This window comes from Nerophis lumbriciformis, linkage group LG14 (assembly GCF_033978685.3).
Source record: "Nerophis lumbriciformis linkage group LG14, RoL_Nlum_v2.1, whole genome shotgun sequence".
Classification (NCBI taxonomy): Eukaryota; Metazoa; Chordata; class Actinopteri; order Syngnathiformes; family Syngnathidae; genus Nerophis; species Nerophis lumbriciformis.
In genome coordinates this window covers 22,788,824-22,798,823 of record NC_084561.2, presented here as the reverse complement: position 1 = coordinate 22,798,823, position 10,000 = coordinate 22,788,824, and the positions used below count along the sequence as shown (strand labels likewise).

Here is a 10,000-nt window from a genome sequence, read left to right as displayed (position 1 = left end):
TGCTCAATTTAAGCATTTGGTGGCGCATTCATTTCACAAATTGATCGCGTTTGCTTTTTCCTTCAACAAAATCACTGATTATCACTCACTGCAGATATCACTTACTGTACAATGTCTGCTTTCACTGGAATGTCGACTGTTAGTATGTTGATATATTTCCATTTATATGAAAAATGACTCATAATCTTTGCGAAGAAAAAAGACGGGTGAAACCAAGCGTCTTTCCGGGTCTTTTTTCGCCATTCCAGTCCAAGGTCTAAATTGGCTGTCAAAGTTTACCAACTTCTCAGTTTATGTCCACATCATTTTACTATCCAGGTGAGAGGCATGATTTATAATCTAGAATACACTTTCCAGTGCTCGGGGGCGAGAAAGCAGCTCACCAGCTGATGATATCAATACAGCAACATGAGGACGTTACCTCTCTTTGATCAATGCACCGCTAAATGTAGGTCCTCAACATCAGCGCTTACAAAATGACAGTACTGAATATGGTTTGACTGATTTCATTAAAACCATATTTCAATGGGGAGTTATGTAGCAGTATTATATTGTATTGGTATGTTTATTTTATAATGAACTCCAAAATAGTGGGTGTAATTATCTGTAAGAAAGTATTTTACCCTTAAAAACTGTCTCGAAAAATACCTGCCATCTTATATTTGTGGTCCAAAGATTCATATATGCGAACACTTTTCTCAATTGATAGTCAAATTATCAAAAATAATGATACCACACTTATGCAGGGCCATAGCACCAAATTCTGTACCTCTACCCACAAGACTCCGAAAGGGCCCCCCGTCCCACCCTAAATCCATTGTCGTCGCCAAGCAAAGTGGGGCCCCTCGGCTTTTGTAAACTTTGAAGATTTTTTTTTTTACCATTTGTAATTTTTTAAAAAGGCATCATAAATGTTGACATAAAATTAATACAATATTCAATAATAAGGTTGCTTGAATCAACTTAAGAGCGTCTAAGAATACGTACACCCCCTATCCAAAATGCAAAATGGTTTAATCCCACTGGATAGCAGCAAACCTTGCATGGAACACTTTACTCAATGTCAGAATAATTGTATCTAAGTTATCACAAAACTTAGTTTCAATGAGTTCTCGGCGAGCAGACAAAAACTGTCTTTAATCCTACCAAGCAGAAGGCTTGTAAAACTCCACTGTGTAGGATGGGAAGCAACATGAAGGTGTTCTGTTTCTTTCATGTATTGTAATCAACAGAAAGATATTGTTTTGACCCGAGAACTACAAAGCGAAGAGGAAGCAGGACCCGACTCCCCTCCAGGGACCTGTTCTTTGAACTGTTTTACAACCTTTTCTTTGAACTGTTCTGTAACCAAAGGCGATGGCTGTTTACTACCGCCGCACCTTAGAAACAGCTGTTGCCATGTAATCAGGGAAAGTCCAAATAAAAGAGGAGGCGTACAATCTTTCGCCAGAGCGTGATGGAGACTGTTCAAGAGTAAAGCCCAGACGCGCTCTCCTCAATTGAGCCAAATTTAATTCTGTCTCTGTTTTAATTCCTTGCTTCTTGTCTTGTTTAATAGATGTCATCAGTGTTTGAACCTGACACTCAACACAGACATCATATAGTCATCAAAGCTCACCTTTTAAAAAAACATTTATTCACAGCACCAGAATTTTGGAACATGGATTAGATGATAGAAGAAAGATAAAAATACAATAAATCTATCATTTATAAATCTATTAGTGTCAGCATATGAGAAAGATATGTATAAAAGGAATGTTTGCATCTTATTGCCCATAACTGTGGTGCATTCAAAGACCCTTGAGTAAAATTAGAAACAGAAGTGTCACTAGTTTTTAAATACGGGGGGCTTAACTCTCAGGAGATGCACTAATAATATAATAATCATAATAAAGATGGATGTATTATCCATTGATGATAATGTGTATCAGCTAAGCTATAGTTTACACTTTACACCCTATAATGTAAAGGACAATGTGACAAATTTGCAACAATATATAAGTGAATAATGACAGGTGATATGATTATTTAAATTCATATTATGGCCACTTCATATTGAATTTGATGGATTTTTTGGGGTAAAAATAACTTCTTCTTTTTTTCCAAAACAAAACCATATTATTTAGGTGGTTTATCTGGATATACTCCAGACATATTAATCCTCTTTCAAAAAGTCAATAATCTAATTAAGGTGTTTACATGTGTTGTAAAAAGCTGCTTTCAAACAAATTCATGCAATAGTTTTGGGTTTAGTAGAATTGTGTATAGTGGCCCAGAATTTGGTGCTACACCCCTAGTTTAACAGTAGCTTATGTTGCTGGTCACATCTCATGTACCTCCCAGGGGGTGATCAAGGGTGATGGGTCAAATGCAGAGAATAATTTCGCCACACCTAGTGTGTGTGTGACAATCATTGGTACTTTAACTTTAACTATATGTGTCTGGACTATCTCACCGCTGGCGTCACGCGTCACTCAACAGGCAACACCTTTTACAGGAACACACTATAAGTCACTATGCACTCTGATCTCATGAAACCTCTCTTAACTGCACCCATACTTGCCAACCTTGAGACCTCCGATTTCAGGGAGGTGGGGGGTGGTTTGCGTGGTCGGGGGTGGGGCGGGGGTGTGGTTGGGGGCGCGGTTAAGAGGGGAGGAGTATATTTACAGCTAGAATTCACCAAGTCAAGTATTTCATATATATATATATATATATATATATATATATATATATATATATATATATATATATATATATATATATATATATATATATATATATATATCTACATCCTGAAAATATGCAAACAAAACTGTGTTTAGATAATTGATACTTCAAACTTGCATAAATAAATCTTAAGGAATATAACATAACTTGGCTTCTGAGAGCTTCAAAATGTAATGAATAAAATGCTAAAGTTGTTGATAAACAAGCAATTATTTTAATAATTAAATATGGTCATTTTAAATGAATTATTATGATCATTTAAAAGTTATTATTTACAATATGTTTATTTTAATGTATAATTCTATGGCTGGATGTAATAAGGAGTCAGAAAAAATACAAATAAAAATACAATTAATTTTGATGTTTTTAGCAAAATATAGTAAAAATGTATTTAGTTTTTTTTTTTTTAATTCATAAATATATTTGTTTTTAGGTAAGATAAACATAATAATACAATTTCTCTCTAGTCTGGATGATTTAGTTCTTGTCACCCTGTTGTCCTCCCGTCTTAAAAAAATGGCTGTCCTCACTTAGGTCCGCATGGAGCTAAAATCTCCCGGCTGAAAATCGGGAGAATTTCGGGAGAATATTTGTCCCGGGAGGTTTTCGGGAGAGGCGCTGAATTTTCTAAAAAAAATTCGGGAGGGTTGGCAAGTATGACTGCACCACTATATAATTAAAGGATTAGATTTATTAAGGAGTAATTCCATTTGTAATTGTATTACTTCTTTGGCAAAGTAACGAGTAACCTTAACTATTTGTAACTAAGTATTTTTCCCAACATAGAGTGTCAGTAAATAATAATAATTCAATGGAAGTGAAAGTGAAAGTAAAAGCAGGGCTTTTAAAATAAGATGACAGATTCTTTCTTTTTTTTTTTTTTTTTTAGAACCGGTCCTGTTAAATAATCTGCTGTGTTCTATTTTAAGCTACTGAGGCTTGGTGAGAGTGGGATGATCGAAACCCTGCCTGACATGCAGGGCTCCTTCGTGTGCCTACATTTAAAAAGTCTACTAATCCTTTAAGCCAATAAAATACAGGACACAAAAGGGCAGTAAATCGGGAGACAAAAGTCAAAGAGGATTCTTCAAGTTGTCTCGGGAAACATCTCAGTCATCCATTGACTGAAGCACATTATTTTGCCATAAGAAAATGTCTCAATATTATAGGGATGTTTTAATTGGTCAATTTTAAATGACTGTAATGCACTGCTTTTGCGAGGCGTCTTCCGTCAATGTTTCTAATCGAAATTCACACCTTAGGATTGATTGATTGATTGATTGATTGAGAAGTCTATTGACATCTTAAAGAATTGAATCCATGTAATGCTTTAAAAAGGCAAATGGATGGCACAAAAAGCCAAAAGGCTTGTTTCCATTGTGGTCCATTAAATATTCATCACATTTGATACATTCAATAATAAAAGATATATAACCTGTAACATGTATATAAAAAATTACATTAAAAAATGTATAAATTATGTACATATACACAGTGTACATGTCAGGTGATTTGAAAAACAATATATACAAAAAATGGGTGGGGGTATATACACTATGTACATGACACTATGTACATGACTATGCACATGTTGACTCCAAGAGTGTGCAAAACAGAATGAGAAAATATATATACACTATAACCACATATAAACCTGCTTGATGCTTCAAAGAGTTGCTGGGGATCAATTTAGGTTCAGATCAGGTAGAGGTTGAGCTGAGCCATGATTTTATGGCAGTTTTAAAATTTAGTAGGGAAGTTCGAATTTTACGGTCTGTTGATAGTGGAATGCATTTTTTCCCATGAGAGTCTTGAATTTGGGGGGGACGAGGTCTGAGGAACTCCCTCTCGTGTAGTACCTGTGAGCATCACTTACTCTGGTGAAATAGTTTGACAGGTACTTGGGGACAATTTGAATACCAAGCACATTGCGATTTGGTTTACTCTTTCCTCAACTCTAAGCCATCCCAATTTGGTCAAGTGGGCTTGAGTTAGGTGAGTCCTGTATGGGAGGTTGAGCAGGAGTCTCACCAGCTTGTTTTGGGAAGTTTGCAGTTTTGTTTTTAGTGGCTTGGGGATACCGGTGAACCATGAGGTGCAGGCGTAGTCTGGAAGAATCACCCTGACTCACGAAGTGTTTATGGATCAAAATAATACGACGGCGTTTCTGGGTGTTGTTGATAAACGGTTTTTGCCTTGCATAGGAGAGTTTTAACTTGCACTTACAGATGTAGCGACCAACTGTAGTTACTGACAGTGGGTTTCTGAAGTGTTCCTGAGCCCATGTGTTGATATCCTTTACACACTGATGTCGCTTCTTGATGCAGTACAGCCTGAGGGATCGAAGGTCACGGGCTTAACTGCTTACGTGCAGTGATTTCTCCAGATTCTCTGAACCCTTTGATGATATTACGGACCGTAGATGGTGAAATCATGGCAATGGCAGCCTGGCCACACCTGTTGTCAATCATCTGGCTGCTATTTATGCTTGCCTCGCCCTCCACTCAGAGCTCGATGATTGCTTCTTGTTTCCTGGTTCCTGCTTCTCGTTTTCCCTGCATTTCCTTTTTGACATTAAAGTCATGTTTTCCTGCGCTGCGCCTGCCATCACTGCATCTTGGGGTTCAGCACCCAAAGTTCCTGACACACGCCGACAAACCCGGCCACGATCCCAGCAGCTGGCGGATGGGGAACACTGCAGCATGCCACGCGACACACCCAGGTGCCAAAGGCCGTGTGCGGGGACTAGACCCAGCAGGCCCCCACTAAGATGGGCATCCGGAAGGAGGTGGGCGGACCAACCTTTTCAAATAAAGAGGACATTTATAGCATTGGTGTGCTTGTCTCACAACCTTGAAGTTGCAGACTCAGTCCTCTTTCCCCCCGTGACCATGTCAAAGTTAAGCAAGACCAACCCCCAGCTGCACGTTAGAAAGTGCTACACTCATCCATGATTTGGATCATTTTAAACTAGAGATGTCCGATAATATCGGACTGCCGATATTATCGGCCGATAAATGCTTTAAAATGTAATATCGGAAATTATCGTTATCGGTTTCAAAAAGTAAAATTCATGACTTTTTAAAACGCCGCTGTACGGAGTGGTATACGGACGTAGGGAGAAGTACAGAGCGCCAATAAACCTTAAAGGCACTGCCTATGAGTTTCGGCTCAATCACATAATATCTACGGCTTTTCACACACACACAAGTGAATGAAATGCATACTTGGTCAACAGCCATACAGGTCACACTGAGGGTGGCTGTATAAACAACTTTAACACTGTTACAAATATGCGCCACACTGTGAACCCACACCAAACAAGAATGACAAACACATTTCGGGAGAACATCTGCACCGTAACACAACATAAACACAACAGAACAAATACCCAGAACCCCTTGCAGCACTAACTCTTCCGGGACGGTACAACATACACCCCCCACTACTGACAAAAGCAGCAGAATGAATTCTGAAGTGTTTCGGGCAATATTATCTGCTCATACTCAGCCGAATGCTTCAAAACTCATTGGACGGTGCTTCACAATGCAGATAGACAATGACCCGAAGCATACTGCGAAAGCAACCAAATAGTTTTTTAAGGCAAAGAAGTGGAATGTTGTGCAATGGCCAAGTCAATCACCTGACCTGAATCCCATTGAGCATGAATTTCCCTTGCTGAAGACAAAACTGAAGGGAAAATGCCCAAAAAACAAGCAGGAAATGAAGACAGCTGCAGCAGAGGCCCGGCAGAGTATCACCAGGAACGAAACCCAGCGTCTGGTGATGTCTGTGTTCCACACTTCAGGCTGTCATTGACTGCAAAAGATTTGCAACAAAGTATTAAAAAGTGACAATTTGATTTATGATTAAGTTTGTCCAATTACTTTTGGTCCCTTAAAAAGTGGAAGGCACATATAAAATGTGTTGTAATTCCTACACCGTTCACCTGATTTAGATGTAAATACCCTCAAATGAAAGCTCAAAGTCTGCACTTAAAGCACATCTTGATTGTTTCATTTCAAATCCATTGTGGTGTTGTACACAGCTGGAATACTGAAAATCGTGTCAATGTCCAAATATTTATGGACCTAACTGTATATATCGGTATCGGTTGATATCGGAATGGGTAATTAAGAGTTGGACAATATCGGAATATCGGATATCGGCAAAAAAGCCATTATCGGACATCTCTATTTTAAACCTTTAACACATTGTCGCACAGATTGTACACAAACAATATAATTAGGTGTCATAATCATAATGTAAAAACAATGTGATTATTGTTAACTGTGAAGCCGCATGATGAAGTGTCTTTAGCTGGAGGTGCTTTATAGTTTCAAAGCTTGCTGTCATGTGTTTACTTCGTGTGAACGTTCGATTGCCTGAGAGACATTTTAACTGAATCACAAACGGGGCATTCATTGAAAAGTTCCTCGTCAACTTAACTCTTGTGACTTGCTCCCTTCATATAGCGATGACAAAGTCTCTTTTATGTATTGAACCAACCAACCAAGTCGTGTATCGGAAGAAAATTTGTTTTTTTTTCTCTCTCTGTGTGTGTCTTTGCTTCTGTCACTGCATTGTGTGTTGCTGGGGTCCGTACCAACCAGAGGCTTCTAATTCCTGAAGTGAAATCCTCTTAGGATCTATTTCCGTTAAGTCTATCGCGTCTTTTTTAAAATCTCCCTTAGACCCTGCTCATTGGCTGGAGAGCAGCTACGCATGCATGCAAAAACACACACCAGCAGATAACTTTGTGAAGAGATCGAGCGCGCACGACCTCAAGATACCATTGTGAAAGGTAGGAACATTTTTACTTTCTTGGTCAACCTCCTGACACAAGTCTTCTTATTCATCTTTGATTCTCATTAAACGTACTGACTTTGACTCGATATGGTTACATTTTTATCATTTAAAGTCGTAAAGTATCAGTCGGAAGGATTCAAGGAACTCATATTCAGTGTAAGATTATTTTTTTTGCACAAAATGTACAAACAAAGAGCGGTTGAGTTTCTGCTACAGAGTCATGCGTCCACCCAGCTGAACCCTCACTTGATAGCATCAGCAGACTCAAAGATGCGTATCAGTCTTTTTTTTAACATGCACTGCAGGAAATGAAACAACGAAACATTCATACGGGTTTCAGGCCAGAACTAATCAAGACAAGTTTGTGTGGAAATGGGAAGCAATTGTTCACATGCAAAACACTTAAAAACACCTCAAAACCTGCAGCATATCTGTGAAATTCAAATATGGCCTGCAGTGGATGTTTGTTTTTGGTCTATTTAATGAAACACAGAAGTCCACTGCAGAGGACACTGTCAAAAATAACAAGTTAAATCATGCGATTCATCACAAAAAATGCTTTGTCCAAAAAGGAGTAGAAAGAAGCACAGCATGTTTAATCCTATTTGTTTGTGTCGTGTCATGCTTTAGGGATGTCAAGCTTAACGAGTTAACTCATCACAAAAAATAATTGCATTAATTATGTATAGACGCAGATTAATTGCACAATTAAGCGCTTTGGTTACTTGAACAGTACGTGTTCTACGCTCAGTGGTCAGGTCAGCGTATACGTCAGTGCAAAGATGAGTGAGGGGACTCCAATTGGTGTGCTCACTGGCAAATGTCACTTCAACATACGTCCCCATGGAACTTTAATTGTACTGATACAAGGTTTTGAGCAAATAAATTACGTACAGTATATTTAGTAAAACATTAAAAAAAAGTTTGTGTGTGACATTCTGAAACCAAAAAAAACAAAAAGTTGTGTAAATATATTGGGATATTTTTTAAGTTAATTCAAATTATGCAAGCCGGTAGTTTACTGATTACTGATTAATCCCAATTTAAAAGTTTGATTAATCTGATACAAACAAATAATTGCAAAGCACAACTTTATTTACTTCCTTTGTTCAATGTGCAACGATTTAAAATATTTTGTATGATAAAGAATATCATAAATATGTGTAAGAGTAGAGTTGATAAGGAGGCATTTACAAATATATAAATACTGTACATAAATAAACACTGTTTGGTAATAGATCCGAATGTGAAATAACACCTTAATATGCAGTCAACCAGTCAATTGTTGGGACCCTAACGGTTGATCGCGAAAATATTAGGGGGAAAAAAGGATTAATATGACATTGGTGACACCCCCACCCGGAGAATGACCAACAGACCTGCTAGCACAGTGATTTTCAACCTTTTTTGAGCCAAGGCACATTTTTTGTGTTGACAAAATCCGGAGGCACACCACCAGCAGAAATCATTAAACAACGAAACTCAGTTGACAGAAAAAAGTCATTGTCGCAGTTGTTGGATATGACTTTAAACCATAACCAACCATGCGTCAATATAGCTCTTGTCTCAAAGTAGGTGTACTGTCACCACCTGTCACATCACCCCCTGACTTATTTGGAGTTTTTTGCTGTTTTCCTGTGTGTAGTGTTTTAATTCTTGCCTTGCGCTCCAATTTTGGTGGCTTTTTCTCTTTTTTTTGGTATTTTTCTGTAGCAGTTTCATGTCTTCCTTTGAGTGATATTTCCCGCATCTACTTTGTTTTAGCAATCAAGGATATTTTAGTTGTTTTTATCCTTCTTTGCATGGACATCGTTGATTGTCATGTCATGTACGGATGTACATTGTGGATGCCATCTTTGCTCCACAGTAAGTCTTTGCTGTCATCCAGCATTCTGTTTTTGTTTACTTTGTAGCCAGTTCAGTTTTAGTCTCGTTCTGCATGGCCTTCCCTAAGCTTCAATGCCCTTTCTTAGGGGCATTCACCTTTTGTTTATTTTTGGTTTAAGCATTAGAAACCTTTTTACCTGCACACTGCCTCCCGCTGTTTCCGACATCTACAAAGCAATTAGCTACCTGCTGCCACCTGCTGATATGAAAGAGTATTACAGGGTTACTCTGCCAAGCTCTAGACAGCACCGACACTCAACAACACATCATTTGCAGACTATAATTACTGGTTTGCAAAAAATATTTTTTTACCCCAAATAGGTGAAATTAGATTATCTCCCACGGCACACCAGACTGTATCTCACGGCACACTAGTGTGCCGCGGCACAGTGGTTGAAAGTCACTGCGCTAGCAGGCACGCATTTTAACTCCTGAACATGCCGACACGCCTCTGCCTCGCTCTCTTTCTTCAGCCTGGGATCTCTTGCTTTGGGTTTTGGCTGAGACCAGGGAACTTGGGCTCAAAAAGTTCGGTGACCACTGCTTCAATGATACACGAATGTAGAGTAAAGGT

At 38.5% G+C, this 10,000-nt stretch overlaps 1 protein-coding gene across 1 annotated transcript in view; it reads left to right on the top strand.

The window, feature by feature from the left end:
* Positions 1 to 7,428: 7,428 nt before the first annotated feature.
* pdcb (phosducin b) overlaps positions 7,429 to 10,000 on the top strand; it is a 17,266-nt gene continuing 14,694 nt past the window's right edge. Inside the window, exon 1 of the mRNA XM_061975791.1 lies at positions 7,429 to 7,534. The gene's annotated coding sequence lies outside the window, so the exon portion shown is untranslated. The remainder of the gene's footprint in view (positions 7,535 to 10,000) is intronic.